This window comes from Calliphora vicina, chromosome 1, assembly GCF_958450345.1.
Source record: "Calliphora vicina chromosome 1, idCalVici1.1, whole genome shotgun sequence".
Classification (NCBI taxonomy): domain Eukaryota; kingdom Metazoa; phylum Arthropoda; class Insecta; order Diptera; family Calliphoridae; genus Calliphora; species Calliphora vicina.
This window is the reverse complement of record NC_088780.1, coordinates 97,317,916-97,336,140: the sequence shown is the minus strand read 5'-3', so window position 1 is coordinate 97,336,140 and position 18,225 is coordinate 97,317,916. Positions and strand designations below refer to the sequence as shown.

At 28.7% G+C, this 18,225-nt stretch overlaps 1 long non-coding RNA gene across 1 annotated transcript; it reads left to right on the top strand.

Annotated features, from left to right (window-relative positions):
* Positions 1 to 8,624: 8,624 nt before the first annotated feature.
* LOC135954439 (uncharacterized) lies at positions 8,625 to 9,449 on the top strand. The gene is made up of 2 exons (XR_010576259.1): positions 8,625 to 8,765; positions 8,840 to 9,449. It is a non-coding gene; the product is annotated as an uncharacterized LOC135954439 (long non-coding RNA).
* Positions 9,450 to 18,225: the final 8,776 nt, after the last annotated feature.

The following is an 18,225-nucleotide window of genomic DNA, read 5'->3' as shown; positions in this document are numbered from 1 at the left end:
AATTATTATTTTCTTCGCGCTCTAACTTTCTTGATTCTTCCGAATTTTAGAGTGGTGGCTACTAAATTTTAGGAGGAGTAACAAAAGTTTGGTTGCTTGAACCGAAATTATTCTTTATCAACTGATTTTGTGTTGACACCACTGAATATTTTTTGTGTGCAACCGGTGTGCATTTCTAAACTGCTGGTCCGATCTTTTTTTATTAACAAAACGCAATGGAATTATTAGCGTTTCTTAAATTTGTCATTCTAAATAATATAGTGTTAAACAACTTGTCAAAAGGAATCCCGCAATTCTTAAAAATTGGAGCGAAAATCTCAAATATAGTATTTTTTTTTACAATTTTACTCATAGGGTCCATATTTCCTTCGTGGCTGGGAAAATACTTTGGGAATAAATAGGGAACACATCTAGGTTTCCAAAGCTGTTTTCCGTTTTCTAATCCCAGCTTTGGGATTTTAGAATGTGTCCCAAAGTTGAAATTTTGATCAAAAATAAGTCAAATTCCGAAAGGCGTAAGGGCGACATATTTCAATAATACCTTACAGAAAAACATAAATAAAATTTCGGATTTTTCCATGAGAAGTTCCAAATATTGGAAAATTTGACTTTTGACCTTCTCGATTTAAGGGTTAACGTTTTCCGATTTTAGTAATACTTTCAGAATGTATTTAAAATTACATGGACTATAATATTCTGAATAGGTTTTACTTAAAAATCATAACAGTAAGTAAACTCGGCACATTCGCCAAAATATGGCCAAAAATTATTTTTTCTGGAAAATTGCAAATTTTAAATTGCAGGTACGGAAAAATTGTAAGAGGTATTGACATCATTTTTTCATATTTTTGTTCCCTATTATGATCTCAATAAATCCGAATGTGATAATCAAAAAATTCTGAAATTTGTTTAACAAAATTTTTAAAAATTTGAAAATGGAGTTTTGATACTGCCGTTAAAAAATAATGTTTTTTGGTCATACCTGCGTATAGGTAAACGGTAACCTACGAAGACAAAAACTCATATACAAGTAAATATGTATTTTAAGTAAAAATGAGCTTTTATTTTAATATTTCTCAAAAAAAATTTTAACTATTTTTTTGTTCATGCTCATTGTAGAATTAGCAAGGTACAATTATTAGAAAGTATGCTCTCAATTATACATTCCCTATAACATCAAACAAAAGAAAATTAAAAAATATAAAAAGGAAATGCCAAACAAAAAACTAAAGTAGCTAGCATAAATAAGTACCCGATATATATGCGGGTATATCGGACATTTTTCGCAAAATGTCCCAAAATTACCAGTTTTTAACGACTTCATATAAATCGCAATTCTAAAGGCCGGTAAAGAGCTAGGAAACTAATTTTTTATATTTGGATTGCATGAGATTGTAGCTTTCTAACAAGGTATAACTTAAGTAGTTAGCATAAACAGTACCCGATATATATGCAGGTATATCGGAAATTTTTCGAAAAATGTCCCAAAATTACCCCAGCTTTTAACGACTTCATATAAATCGCAATTCTAAAGGCCCCTAAAGAGCTAGGAAGCTAATTATTTTTAAATTTGCAATTTTTTAAAATCGCAATTCTAAAGGCTCCTAAAGACTTAGGAAGCTAATTATTTTTAAATTTGGATTGCATGAGATTGTAGCTTTCTAACAAGGTATAATTTAAGTAGCTAGCATAAATTGTACCCGATATATATGCGGGTATATCAGACATTTTTCGAAAAATGTCCCAAAATTACCCCAGTTTTTAACGACTTCATATAAATCGCAATTTTAAAAGGCCATAAAGAGCTAGGAAGCTAATTATTTTTAAATTTGGATTGCATGAGATTGTAGCTTTCTAACAAGGTATAACTTAAGTAGCTAGCATAAATAGTACCCGATATATATGCGGGTATATCGGACATTTTTCGAAAAATGTCCCAAAATTACCCCAGTTTTTAACGACTTCATAGGAAGCTAATTATTTTTAAATTTGGATTGCATGAGATTGTAGCTTTCTGAAAAGGTATAACTTAAGTAGCTAGCATAAATAGTACCCGATATATATGCGGGTATATCGGACATTTTTCGAAAAATGTCCCAAAATTACCGCAGTTTTTAACGACTTCATATAAATCGCAATTTTAAAAGGCCATAAAGAGCTAGGAAGCTAATTATTTTTAAATTTGGATTGCATGAGATTGTAGCTTTCTAACAAGGTATAACTTAAGTAGCTAGCATAAATAGTACCCGATATATATGCGGGTATATCGGACATTTTTCGCAAAATGTCCCAAAATTACCAGTTTTTAACGACTTCATATAAATCGCAATTTTAAAAGGCCCTAAAGAGCTAGGAAGCTAATTATTTTTAAATTTGGATTGCATGAGATTGTAGCTTTCTAACAAGGTATAACTTAAGTAGCTAGCATAAATAGTACCCGATATATATGCGGGTATATCAGACATTTTTCGAAAAATGTCCCAAAATTACCCCAGTTTTTAACGACTTCATATAAATCGCAATTCTAAAGGCTCCTAAAGACTTAGGAAGCTAATTATTTTTAAATTTGGATTGCATGAGATTGTAGCTTTCTAACAAGGTATAACTTAAGTAGCTAGCATAAACAGTACCCGATATATATGCAGGTATATCGGAACATTTTCGAAAAATGTCCCAAAATTACCCCAGCTTTTAACGACTTCATATAATGAAGTCGTGTAGCTTTCTAACAAGGTATAATTTAAGTAGCTAGCATAAATAGTACCCGATATATATGCGGGTATATCAGACATTTTTCGAAAAATGTCCCAAAATTACCCCAGTTTTTAACGACTTCATATAAATCGCAATTTTAAAAGGCCATAAAGAGCTAGGAAGCTAATTATTTTTAAATTTGGATTGCATGAGATTGTAGCTTTCTAACAAGGTATAACTTAAGTAGCTAGCATAAATAGTACCCGATATATATGCGGGTATATCGGACATTTTTCGCAAAATGTCCCAAAATTACCAGTTTTTAACGACTTCATATAAATCGCAATTTTAAAAGGCCCTAAAGAGCTAGGAAGCTAATTATTTTTAAATTTGGATTGCATGAGATTGTAGCTTTCTAACAAGGTATAACTTAAGTAGCTAGCATAAATAGTACCCGATATATATGCGGGTATATCAGACATTTTTCGAAAAATGTCCCAAAATTACCCCAGTTTTTAACGACTTCATATAAATCGCAATTCTAAAGGCTCCTAAAGACTTAGGAAGCTAATTATTTTTAAATTTGGATTGCATGAGATTGTAGCTTTCTAACAAGGTATAACTTAAGTAGCTAGCATAAACAGTACCCGATATATATGCAGGTATATCGGAACATTTTCGAAAAATGTCCCAAAATTACCCCAGCTTTTAACGACTTCATATAATGAAGTCGTGTAGCTTTCTAACAAGGTATAATTTAAGTAGCTAGCATAAATAGTACCCGATATATATGCGGGTATATCAGACATTTTTCGAAAAATGTCCCAAAATTACCCCAGTTTTTAACGACTTCATATAAATCGCAATTTTAAAAGGCCATAAAGAGCTAGGAAGCTAATTATTTTTAAATTTGGATTGCATGATTGCAAATTCAATTTCAACCATAAATTCATTAATAATTGAAGAAAAACAATATTTTATTAAATAAATGTGTACTAATTTCAATTAAAACGTTAAAAATGTATAAAAATATCGCGGTAACAAATTGAAAAAAGGTAAGTAATTAAACACATAGTTTGGCGTTTTAGGGTTGAATAATGAAAACTCTCTCTAATAATTGTACCTGGTAACTGATTGTACCATGGTTCATGCTAAATTTTTGGGGTACTTTAAAATAAAATTCTTAAAAAATTCGAAATTAACCCTAAGCTCTCTTTTGTTGTGTCTTATTTCTGACTTTCTGGTTGAATTTTCCGTTTTGGTGTATTCAGGGACTTATAGTAAAATTTCACAGACAATATTTTTGCGGAACATTTTAAACCCTTAAATCCATGTTTTAATGGTGGTTTTTGCACTTTTTTAAAAGGACAAAAAAGACCCATGCCTTGTGGATTTAGAGGGTTAACATATTCTACAAAAATGTTCTCCGTAACATTTTACATAAATTTGCTGAACACATTTTATACCAAAAATTTAAGGATCACATGGTTTCTGATTTACAATAGGAAGAGTTGGAAAACTTTAACCCCCCTCAAATGAAATTCAGATATAAACTTTCAAAACGCCAATACACGTGTCTTTTTTTGTCTCCTCTATCAATATTTATTGGTCGGACCTTGCAATTTTGGAAAAAAATGATTTTGTTGTATAGAGTTATTGGTGTGACGAAGCGAACCGGTCCAGCTACTTCTATATATTCCTCCTAGATTTTAAACCGTTAGGCGAAAGTATTCAACAATAACTAAATTCAACAATAAAATGTATGCATCTTGTTGTCCATATACTAACAAATTTTATAAAGCTATAAAAAATATTTACCACTTGCAGACAAACACTTTAGTTTATTGCACTCAGATACACTTAAATGCAAAGCACTGTTAGTAAAGAAATTACATGGAACTTGAAACAAAATACAACAAGGATATTTTTAAGGATACTATTGACAATATCGTTGTTAAGATTGTGTCACCATGAGAACAATGCTGCACTTCGTGTTTACAATCTGTTTAAATTCAACACACTTCAGTAACTTTCCTCTAAGAGAAATACATCAAGAACCCCTTAACCCTAAAATACACTCAAGTCAATAAATGTTGCAAAATGAAAGAAACTGTTGCAAAACTCATATCACTAGGGTCATGTATTTACTTTTTGGGGTAAAAAATTAAGAAAAACGAAAAAGTAATTAAAGCATGAAAATAAACAGACAAAAAAAGGGTTTAAATAATGAAGTGTATTTGAATCAAAACATTTTGTCCATAATTATTTGTTATTTTGAAAACACCAACAATTGAAAGGGACTTTTTCTTTTTGAATTGATTTTTAATGATGTTTGCAATTAATGTGGAGGTTTAATGCTTCAAATTTATTTATATTTAACCCAAAATAAGTTCAGCAGACTTTGTTTGCATTTGGTTTAATCTTTGTTGCATAGAATGTTAAGATCATATTAATTAATTCAGTGCAATGATATTAAGCGAACATTAATAGCTATAGAATTAACTCCATAACCATTCGATATGTTTATATTTTTGATTATATGTTTAATGATTTTTAAAGTATCCATCCCAAGCCGTACATCATAAGTTATGCGAATCGATGATTGATTTTTAAAGTTAATTTGGATAATTTGGTAGCGTTGTTCCAGCGTCAATCTATTGATGATTTGCCAGAGTATAATAATCATAAAAAAGTGTTTTTTATGATCATTATTCTCGATATACATACATTCTAATACATATGGAATATTTCATGTCAAGTGAACAAGCTTTTAAAACCGATATCTTCCGATATATATGACCTATACAATTTCAACAAGATAAATACCTGAGTTAGAAGGGTTAAACATTTTTCATTTTGTACAAACAGGCGTCTTTGGCGATATTGCTGAAAAATTATGCTTGATTTGCTATCCAATAACACAGGGCAACAATACATTTTAGAGGCTTTTTAAACCACTACACAATTTTGATATATTGTGGTTTCAGTAGTAAAAATATGGTCCAAATTTTAAATTCTATGGATTAGTTTTTTTAATTTTTTTTTGTAAAATTGTGAATTTTTTTGCTTTGCGATAAAGTAATAAATCTAAACAATTTCTGCCGTTTTCAATTTTTCATGATTTTTTAAAACAAAAAATTTTATATTTTCACATAAAAAATATATTTTTTGCTTCAATTTGTTATTATAACTCCGAAACTACTCAGCCGATTGAAACGCACTATATATGTGAAAATTTGTATATAGCATGGAGAAAATGTTTTCAACATTCAATCAATCGAAAGTAGAACATTAACTACTCAATTATATGTATATCAAACAAAAAATTAAAATGTTGTGAAAATGAGCGAATTCACTTAAATTCGAAAAGAATCAATCGATTTGTGTGATCGATATCCCATTTTGTTGCTATTATATTCAGCTTTACGACAAAGTAATAAATCTAAACAATTTCTGCCGTTTTCGATTTTTCATGATTTTTTAAACAAAAAAAATTTGATATTTTCACATAAAAAATATATTTTTTGCTTCAATTTGTTATTATAACTCCGAAACTGCTGAGACGATTAAAACGCCATATATATGTAAAAATTTGTACATAGCATGGGAAAAATGTTTTTAAAATTAAATCAATCGAAAGAAGAACATTAACTACTCATTTTTATGTATATCAAACAAAAAAGTAAAATTTTGTGAAAATGAGCGAATTCACTTAATTGTGAATAAATTTGAAAAGGATCAATCGATTTTTACGATCCATATCTCATTTTGTTGCTATTATATGTGTGTTTGTGATAAAATAATAAAGCTGAACAAGTTCTGCCGTTTTCGATTTTTCATGATTTTTTAAAACAAAAAATTTTTATATTTTCACATAAAAAATATATTTTTTGGTTCAATTTGTTATTATAACTCCAAAACTACTGAGCCGATTAAAACACAATATATAAACAGATTAAAGGCTATGTAAATTTGGAGTTTTCCAAGTTTATTTCAGTAATATCGGACTAACCCTTTTTGAGTTATCATAAATTATGTGGAGAAACATCTACAAAAATTCGCAATTTTAGAAAAAGAAAAAATTAAAAAAAACTTCTCCATAGAATTTAAAATTTGGCCATATTTGTACTACTGGAACCACAATACATTAGAATTGTGTAGTGGTTTAAAAAGCCTGTAAAATTTTTTCTATTTTGTTGCCCTGTGTAATTGATGTCTTCCGATTAGAATCGATTTCAAAAGATGGTTCACTTGACATGAAATCTCCCATATATTTATTTCCTATGGATTTTTTAAAATGTTTACAGTAATTGTGGACAAAATTAAGGAATGCTGTCTAAAGCCCCCTAATGACTTTCGATATAATTATCTGTTTGAACATTTAACATTTTCGCCTATATATTTATTATGAATTACTTTTCCACTAACTGCATATTATTAAAGACAATAACATTAAATATTTGAAATCATTTGAAATCCAAAGAACTGATCCTCTTTGACAAAAGAGATACAATTTAAATTAAATACTTTGCTGAATATTTAACTTTCTATATAAATGTGTTACTATGTAACCCCTTGTTTATGTTCTTGTTTCTAAACATTAATCTTTAAAAACTGATTCAAAACAAAATAAACAAGATTTTATTCATAAAAACTCGTGCAGGGAGAGCTTGTCTTAGAATTCACATTCAAATTATAACTTTTATCCTTTTTAATTTCATAATAATTATCTTACAAAAACATCTTTCAGTTTTGCAAAAAACATGTTATTTTCATTTATTTTCTTGCAAGTACAATAGCAGTTTCTTACCATGGTTACTTTATATCATGCTTTCTAATCCTTAAAGAAGTGGTTACAGGAATCTCCCGTATTTTCATTTATTCTATTTAAATATTGTAATATTTATGAGTTTATTTGTTTATCATAATAAAGTTTTTAATTATTCATGGCCAAGTTGTGGTTTACTTTGCTTTGACTTGTTTAGTTTTCAGTTTTTTTTTTAATGTTCTGCTTTATAACTTCTTAAATACTTGAGACGCTTAGAAAAAGGATTTTTCCATTTAATATAAAATTGTTGTATGAAATGAAATTATATTAAAATGTTTTGTAATTTCTTATAGTGATGACCAAAATTTACATGATGATGATGATTTTATGCAATTAAGCCAATTAAAAATGTGCTTTAAATAGACACAAAAAGTTTTATTACTTATTTGATGTGTTGGAACTAGTTCAAATTAATTATAATCCCACAAAAAAACATCAAAGTGTGTAGTAGTTAGTAAGCTTTGGCTTTGTTAGAAGGAATGTATTTTTGGTAGAAATCTGTGCACTTATTTCGAAAGTTTATTTAAGGTTTTCTGTAATGAGGAAATAATGTTGTCAGCTAAATATTTTGTTTGGTGTATTTTTTAAATACATGAAGAATAAGAGGAGCTTATTTTGCATTTTGTTTACCCTTCGCCATGAGTGTCAAGGGTATATATAAGTTTGTCATTCCATTTGTAATTTCATTTCGTAGCTTATTTTCTAATAAATCACTTCAGATTGCCTCCTTCTTTAATAAGCAATAAAGATTTTTATAAATTTAGAATACAGTTTCTGTATTCTATTGCACCATAACAATTACTTTGACTTCATTAACCCATGATAACCTAAAATCATTAATAACACAGGTCAACAAATAAAAAAATTGGTGCCGAGATACCGTTAGAGGTTTTTTATTAGGTGTGCATTGGTAACATCAATAATGTTTTTTAAATTATTTTCCTACGAAGAATAAGTTCGAAAAAAATGGAAAATTTAAAATTTACCAAATTAGGTGCAGCCTAATATAAGTAGAGACTAATATCAGAAATAAATCATCAATATTAAGTAACTTGAGAATTATTAAAAAAAATAAATTCCCATCATTTAGTAATTCGCTAGCTTTCCTACTGTAAACATGGATTTTAAAAATTTTCTATTCTTTCCTCATATTTTATTGACAATCCTAATAATTTGCTTTGCTTTAAGCCTTAATACCGAAGCTCGGGCAACTTTACCCACGTCTTTAGAACAGCAAGAACCAGTGAGTTGCAAAATTTATCAAAATAATATTTCATAATTTTTACTTAACAATATCAATTATAATTTTTCCAATAGGAACATTTTGAAAACAAAATATCAATGTCATTATTTATTCAACCAAGACGCTTAAACGATTGTGGATATAAACATAATGGCAAACCGATTGAGTGCTAGATTTAAGTAATAGTTCGTAGTAAGGCAGACATCGGTGAAATTAAAATTAATTGAATTTACTGTGATTAATATTTCTGTATAATAATTCTAATCAAAATTAGCTTTTTTTATAAATGTTAAGTGATAATATATTGCGATTCAATTTTTAGAATGGTTTGTAATATATATACATAGTATATAACAGAGCTGTAAAAGAATGATTAATTTTATAATGAATCTTAGAATTATTTATGCAATTAAATATGAATGAAATTAAAATTTTAATGAATTCTTGTATGCATTAATTTTGAATGAATTGAATAAAAAATTAATTGAATTTCATAAAACGATATTTGATAGCTTTAATATTTAAGTTAGGCAGAAAGAAGTTGTGGTAACCGCTAAAATACCATTACGACTAGAAATTTAGACTAGATATCAATCTATATTTCACCTGAGCTGTCCTACTTCCTTCCACTTGGTAAGAATCCAGCGTCCAAATAGTTTAATAAAATAATTTGAAATTTCCTAATTCGTTTTAGTTATTTATTTCATTCCTTTTCTTTTCATATTTATTTGTTATTCTAAATTATTTGTTTCGGCTCAGAAAGTTTGTACATTTCTTACAATTTATCCAGCCTTTTCCCTCTTCAGCCGGCTTACAGCTAAACATAACACTATACGACACTCAATATTAGACACGAACCGGATGATATTCGTCTGAAACAATAAATTAAATGGAGAAAAACTGAATTTTCAGTTTTTCATTTCGTGATTCTGTTTCCTTTTAAAAGGCTTAAAATTTTCAGAGGAGTAAATTTTTAAAAAAATGTTTTAAAATACTTCTGAACATCCTACTATGTCAAATTTGGCGTCAGATGATCAAGAATAGTTGTAAAATATTTCGTATTATTTTTATGTTATCCTGTAAGGATCAAAAGATGTCCTTTCAAATTTTTATCCCTGAATATCCTTTTAGATTTCCAATCATTTTTTTTTAAAAAATAGTGAATTAAAGATCCAAGTATTGAATACCACATTCCAAAATTTCATCCTTCTATCATAACTACTTCAGTGTTAAAAAATATTTTAAATTTGAATTATTTAATTTTTTATATATTATTTTAATATTTCATTCGAAAAAAATATAACAAAATCCCTTGTGAAAAGCAACGAAGAAGACTTTCTAATAAACAAGTAAAATGGTATAGTCTGGCAAGACCGACCTTATGATACCCTACACCGGGTATATGATTATAAAGAGTTTTCTTTTGATATGAAACTTATTTGTGTTGAATCTTATTTGAATATACATATTTTCGATAGTGGGCCTTATATGGGAGCTATGACTAATTATGGACCAATCGTCACAAAATTTGGTGGGATGAATTGCGAATATATGAAACATATTTGTGTTTCATTTGAAACATATTTGTGGCAATTTTTTTTTTAAATTTTTTTTGGAAATAAATCTGACATTTCTAAACCGCTGGTCCGATCAGGATAAAATTGGCATTGGCGTAGCCAAAGAGTATTCGAGTTTAAGTTATTAAAATGAAAATGCTACAGGCGCTGCACTATGGGGGCTCAAAGTCGGGTAACTACGACATGTACAATTTTTAAACACGTTAAATTTTTTTGTTTCTCATTCGATTTCAAAGATTTTTAAATTTTTGGAAAGCGCTCGGCTAGGTCTTGAAAAAATTTTTGGTATGAAAAAGCGCATTATTTTTGAAGGACGAAGTTTCAAAGTGTCATTTTTTTGAATCTAATTGAGATATTGACTTGAAATTTGTTTTATAAATGAGGATCAAATTGGTCCTAATATTTGCATTCCTATTCAAATTTTAATACATATTTTAGTTTTAGAAACTCAATAAATATGTAATAAAATCGTTATTTATTAACAAAACTCTTTGAAATTTTCAAGGTTTTTTAAATTTGTCATTCTAAATAAAAAAGTGTAAAAAAAACTTGTCAAAAGGTCAAAGAGAATCCCGCAATTCCTAAAAATTGGAGCAAAAATACCAAAAATGGTATTTTTAACAATTTTGCCCATAGGGTCCACATTTCCTTCGGGGCTGGGAAAATGCTTTGGGGATAAATAGGGAACACATCAGGGTATCAAAAGCTGCTTTCCGTTTACTGATCCCGGCTTTGGGATTTTAGAACATGTGGTCCAAAGTTGAAATTTTGATATAAAAAAATAGGTCACATTCCGAAGGGTGTAGAGGCGACATATTCGAAAAATGGGACATGTTATTTATACCAAAATCTTCTCAGTAAAGATACCTTACAGAAAAATTTTAAATTGTTATATGTTCTTAAAGAAAGTGTATTTTTATTAAAAAAAAGATTTAAGTCACCTTTTCGGCCAAAAAACAGCAAAAATTAATTCTTTTTTGAATGTATAAAGTGAAAATCGTTTATTTTAGGATTCATAATTGATATTGCTCTGAAATCTTTTGTATGTTATTCGTAATTTAGTGGTCTAACTAACAAACAAAAATTCGAGTCCATTCGGTCCAAAAGTACGACCTATATTTTTAGAAAAGCGGACCAAGGTTTGGCAAAATTTTAAAATTTCAATTTTGAAATGCCTATAACTCGGAAATTGTAAGAGATAAATAACACACGCAAACAAAAATATAAAAATCATTGAAATCGGATGGGAAACAAAAAAATTTTTTTTTGAGAAAATCAAATAAAGTTCCTTCAAAAAGGACATTTAAGGATTCAAATATTCTACGAAAATTTTTGCCGGAAAATTTAAAATTTTTAGTTACGGGGTGCAAACATGATGTCAATAATATATCGATTTCAAATATAGAAAATTTATTTTCATCTACCTGTAAAAAACATTTGGAAAAAAAATCATAATCTTGACCTAGAGCAGCGAAATGCAATGAGCTCTCAAATGAGCTCTCTTGTTTTTATTTTCACATGTACGCAAGCACACACATTGTATAAAAACAGTCAGTCTCGCATGAGCATTGATAGAAGCAGGTTGTGTTACGCTTTTATGCTTTTTTATTTCATTATTTCAGCTATTTGTTTTTGCCAGGGAATAATTCTCAATACATACAACTACAATATCTAAAAACTGTAGTGGTGTGAGTTTGCATTTCGCTGACCTAGAGTGAATTAGTCCTAACGTACAGTGCACCAATTTTAGGAGTTGTTGAAAAATTCATGAAACATATGGGCAATTCCACGAGAATCGCTACCACGACAGTAAACACAAAAACCCTTCAAACTTTTTTCAAGATGATTTGAATAGAAGAAAATAAAGCATTTAGATCATATTACAACATTTTAAAGACATAAATAATAGTTTAAATTGATTATATTTAATTTTTTAATATTTTAGGTATGTTTTAGGCTAAAATTGCGGCGAAAACTAGGATCCCAATTAGCTTGTAGTATGAAATGAATTTGACTCTGATTGTTTTTTTTTGCTATTGTCAAATTGTTTATTAAAACGGAATGTATATTTTCTATTCACTTTAGTTTTTGTATACATATATTTACAGAATATATATTGTTTAACTATAAGAGAAAAATCTGTCACGTACGGTATGTCACGTACGATATTAAATTTTATTTATTATAAAATCATCCAATTATTGTTTTTATTTAAATATGATGGATTGTAAAGGAAAAATATTTGGTTTAGTATTAGAAACTAAAAGAAAACATAACGCATCTCACGATTCGCACATTTCTACTTGTACCTCAAAATTACTTCCGTTTTATATCACTCACGGTATACTAGGGTATTCGAATTATTAGATTTTTCTCTTCTTCGAATAAAACGAATAATTCGAATAAGAGATTATAACTTGTTCGAATAATTCGATCACACGTTTGAAATTAATCGAATTATTCGAATGATTTAAATTTTTTTAAAAAAGTAAAGAATTAAGTTTTGCTTTCGGTTTTTTAATATTTTATTGTTAAAGAAAAACAAAAAATAACGTTAAAGTTAACAATTCAAGTATGAATAATGTTAAAAAACATTCGAAAACAAAGTCCATCATTAAATTTTCAACAGAAATATTCTGATCAGATTAACTCCCGAACAATCTACAAAACAATTGACTAGCAAACCCATTAGTTTCCGTTTTGGAGCTATGCTTTAAAAAATTTGAGCTATGTAGTTGGATGACCCTGAATTCTAATACAATATAAACGTATTAAGAACTTTTTTATGTCAACTATATCAAGCTATATCAACGTTGCCGAATCTTTGCTTATTAAAGTGGTCTTGGGGAATTACACAATAAAGGGAATCTGTCCAAAGTTTGATATCATTGTCAGTGAACGTGACTAATTTGAAGTCAGGCAGTGCATGATTAACGCATTTACAAATACGCAAAAAGTTTATTACCATGTTAAACAAAGATGTTCAACGATGTTCAAAATCATGTATAAGACGAACTCCATGCTTTTCTTGCAAGAAAACGTTAGTTTGCAATATTTGTGTTTATCATTCGATTTATTAAATATTTTTCCACACCTACGTACGCGGTTAATAACATCACTTATATATATATATTTATTTTAAGATCATGGCCTTTATCTATTTCAATGTAATCATTATAAATGTCATCCTCAATATCACTTTCGACGACCGTTACAAATCACATTCTCCATCACGTCCAACTTCACTTTAATCTAAGTTAATATTTTGATTATTAATTGCGATTCTTCTAATATTTCGCCAGCTAAATAACAAATATTTTATTCCGTACCTTTTGTTTTCATTGGTTCAAGTCCTAAGTTAAAAATGTTGAAAGATTTGTTTTTAGAATTGTAACTTCTTGCAGTAATATTTATATATTTATAGAAGGAGCTATCTACAGTGATCGAAAGTCCCTTTGTCTTTAGTTATTTGTCGAATTTCAGAAACAGTACAATGCACGGTGGTCAATTCCGGCCAAAAATCCATAACTTCTATATTTCTTCATAAAAATTTTTGAAATTTGGTATTTGTATTAAGAATAACATAACCGATCGATCGATAAATATTTCGATATTCAAATACAGGGTATGGCCAAAAAAGCATGGACGTTCTAAAAGTATCAAAAAAATTGCATGTAAGTGGCTGAAATTTAGTCCAAAAATGAAGAATAACATAAGTGATCGAAAAGAAATTGGTCATTCAAATTTCGGATTACATATACAGGGTTTGGCCAAACAATAATGGACGTTTTAAAAGTATGTATCGAAAAAATTAGGTTATTCATGTAAATGCCTGAAATTTAGTCCAAAAATGATGAATAGCATAAGTGATTGAAAAAAATTGTTGTACAAATTTCGGAATACATATACAGGGTTTGGCCAAACAATCATGGACGTTTTGAAATTATCGAAAAAAATAGGTTATTCATGTAAATGATTGAAATTTTGTGTGAATTTAAGAACAACACACTTGATCCATCGCAAAAAATATTAGAAATTGCATACAGGGGTTGGCAAAATAAACATTGACGCTATAAAAGTATCGAAAAAAGTATGTAATTTATGTAAATGGCTTTAATTAGGTTTATAATTCAAAATTACATAAATGATATATTGAAGAAGTTACATGGTTTGGACAAATAAGCATAGACGTAAATAACTCTCAAACTTACATAATTTTGTAAATTGACCAAAAAAATACACATTTAGTACTTTTTATATATTTATTGCAAATATTATTTTTTATGAAATAAAATTGTTTTAAAACATTTTGACATAAATTAGTTAATAAGTTCTAAGGATTCGATCAGCATATCTATTTCTTTCTTATCACTTTTGATTCTTATTTGACTAATCAATGGATCCGATGATATTAATAGATAATGAATAACGTCTTCATTATTTTGTTTGCGAGAAAATCCTCTGCTGTGGCTCATTCTGGCTGATTTAAAAATTTTGTTGGATGCCTCCTGAGCCTCTTCTGATAAAGTGCCTATTGGAATTCCAACATGTTGAATTATTTCTCCACCATGAACAAGAACTTTATGCACAGTCGGGGGCATATTGTACCACCCATAAAGGCTCACAAATAGTTCAGCTGTTTCGTCGCAAAAGATTTTAAATTCATTTATTTTAATTTCATGCCCTGAAGCTAATACTTGAAGAATAATTGCAAATTTTTTTATTAATCTCGCGTCGATATTCAATATTTCAGCAACTACAATATAATTTTTGAAAAAAGTCCTTGCAACATTACCGTTATTTGAATTAGCAGATTCAGGTCTAACGACATCTACACATATCCCCAGTCTTGCTCTCATTTCGGTTTGGATTTGCTGTTTTCTGTTTTGTTTTTTGGTCTTGTTTTCTTTCGATGCAAACGATTTCTTGAAATCCATGTTATACGCAATATGGAGAAGACATTCCATAAACCTAATCCAGCAATGGAGGGTACTTAAACCGAAATTGTAATTGGTTTCCACTGGTTTTAGTGCTCTAACATATGAAAGTTTATTCATGTTGTTCGGGTTGACATTACATATATTACAAGATCTCGTAGACATCTGCTTTGTAAGAATGTTTACAACTTTGCCATCAACCATCGTACAATGTAGAGTATACTTTATTATAAATTTACGCTTGTCGTGGAATTCAATTTCTGATGGCAATAAATTTTTTATTTGTTCACATACACTTTTGTACTCCTTTTCTACGATGTCTTTATTTTCCTTAACAAACTCAAACTGAATTGGTCTACAGAAACGAACAGATGAAGGTCTTTCGTTTTTCCAAATAATAAGATTTGTATTCGTTGAAACTAATTGAAGAGGAACAAATGTGATCATAAAAATTGCTTTTTCATCTACATTTATTAAATCTTCTTCAGTTTCCCACTTCTGGTTAAAAATTTGTTGCCCTGTTGAGCCATCCATTCCCCACTTTCCAATTAGTTCAAAATTTGTTTCATTGATTTTTGTTAAATCCGTTTCAATGGATAACAATATTCTCCTTGAAGTATGGTTTAATAGCGCCTGCAATTTAATGGAAGCACCCTTTTCGTTTATGGTTATGTCTTCGGGGTAACAATCTTTTTTACGTTCCAATACTTGAGGATATGAAGGATAATATTTTGTTCCTAACAACAACTCATTATACGATCTTAAACTTTCGTATTTTGATTTTGACAGCTGCAAATCCATAAACATTGCTAGGGCGCCATTAAATAATAGATAGTCTTTATCTAACGCACAACATTTTGTTTTACTGAGCTTTTCAGATGCCTTATGCAGTAAAGATGCATCATATGATGTGCAGATTTCTGTAATTTTTCGTCTTTTGCTTCTTTCTGAACATTCTTTAAAAGACATTGCAGGTCTTCCTCTATTTAACTGTTTACTAGTCCCGGTATCCTTTGTTGTAAAAAAAATATTGTTTATTGTTAGTTTTAATCATATACATATTTCTTATAAAACTTACACAGTCTTCGCATTCTAAGTAATTAAAATTTAATTTCAACCATACCGATTCACGGCTTTCAAACGCGTTCCTACATCGTTTGCATGTATTCCATTTCTTTCGGCCGGTGCTTATTAAACCAGCAATTTTTCTTTTTATTTCATCTTCTTTCAATATTTTTTTTGAACGTTCTTCTATATATTTCAAAATTATTATTAATATCTCATCCCAATTTCTATTTTGGTTAAGTTGAAATATTTCAAAAAGTTCGCCATTTGTAAAAGATGAAGGCACTGAAATCGTTCTGGTTAATGGAATGGCAAATAATTGCAGCTGAAATTTATGGTACTTACTTTTGACACTTTACAGTATTAGATGTAATTTACACTTAAGCTCTAATAGCCTCTTTTAATTTTTTATGGCCTTTCAAACTTTTTTTTATTTAGTTTATATAGATTTCAAACCAGTTCCCAATCACTTCACTTTTATAAAAAACCAACACGCAAAAACTCCGTAATAAACACGTGGAATAGTTAACTGCTAACTGTTTTTTAAAAACATGTGCTAATTTGCAAAAAAAAACATAAAGAAAAAAGCACAGCCAACTTCGATTCAAATGTAAAAAAAATCAAAATTTTCATATATTAAAATGACAAGAAAAACCTTTGACTTTACAGCACTATAAATAACCATATAGCTACTTTATAATCAAAATAACAATGATACTGTATATTTTGAAGTGTTAGGATAAATTTACCATCAAAATTTTATAAAAATTAAAAAAAAAAAAAAAAACATTTTTGGCCGGAATTTACCACCGTGCAATGTTTGTGAATCATTATTACTTATTTAAATTTGGAATTATGAAAAATTTTAAGCAATTTAATAAATTTAAATATATATGAACATTTATTCGTTTTCTTCGATTATTCAACATAAAATTGTTCGAATTATTCGTTATTCGAAAATGGCTATTAAATTGTTCGAATAATTATTCGTAAGAAATTATTCGATTAATCGAACGATCATTCCACTTAGGGTTTTTAATTTCCCGACCTTTTTTGATTCCCGGGAATCGGGAAATTTTTTTCTACATTCCCGGGTACCCGGCTATTCCCGAAATATATAATGATACTGTAAATTAGGAATATTTTAGCCAATTTTCATATAAAAACTTAGTGTTATAATTATTAAATATCAGAGCTTCGAATTAATTAATAAAATTTGTGCTTAAATCACTAAAATCTTAATCCGTAATTAAAGGATATCAGCCTCTCATTCCATAAATCCACTCCTAATATTTAATTTTTTAGATTCATTCGAAAGCCTTTGTTTAAACTGAATTAATTTTAAAGTTAATTAGTAACAGGATTTATTCAAACTTTTAATGATTAAATTTTTGTTAAATCAAATCATTTACAAAATTAATCGAAAAAATTGTCTTAAGCCTTTTTGTAATAGATTTGAATTGAAGAACAATTTAATCATTTAATAAATTTTTTAAGCTATTTTGTTATTGATTTTAAGAAGAATTTAAATTTTAAATAAATTCTATAAATTTTAAATTTTCATACGAAAAACCCCAAATAAATAACAATAAGGGTCTATTAATGCCGAGATATATTTTTTGGTGAAAAAATAGAGCTCTAACTTGTTTCTATGTATTTTCGTCAGTTTTTAATTCCCGGGATTCCCGACTAAAAATCCCGGGAATCGGGTAGTGAAAAATTGGCAAAATTCCCGGGAAATTTGTACCGGGAATTCCCGGGATAAAAACCCTAATTCCACTCTATAGGCGTACAAATGGCATGTACGATGATATGGAATTGCCCATATTGAAGTTGAGTTTCGAGTAACCACAATTTCCTGCTTAACTACTAATTATTAAG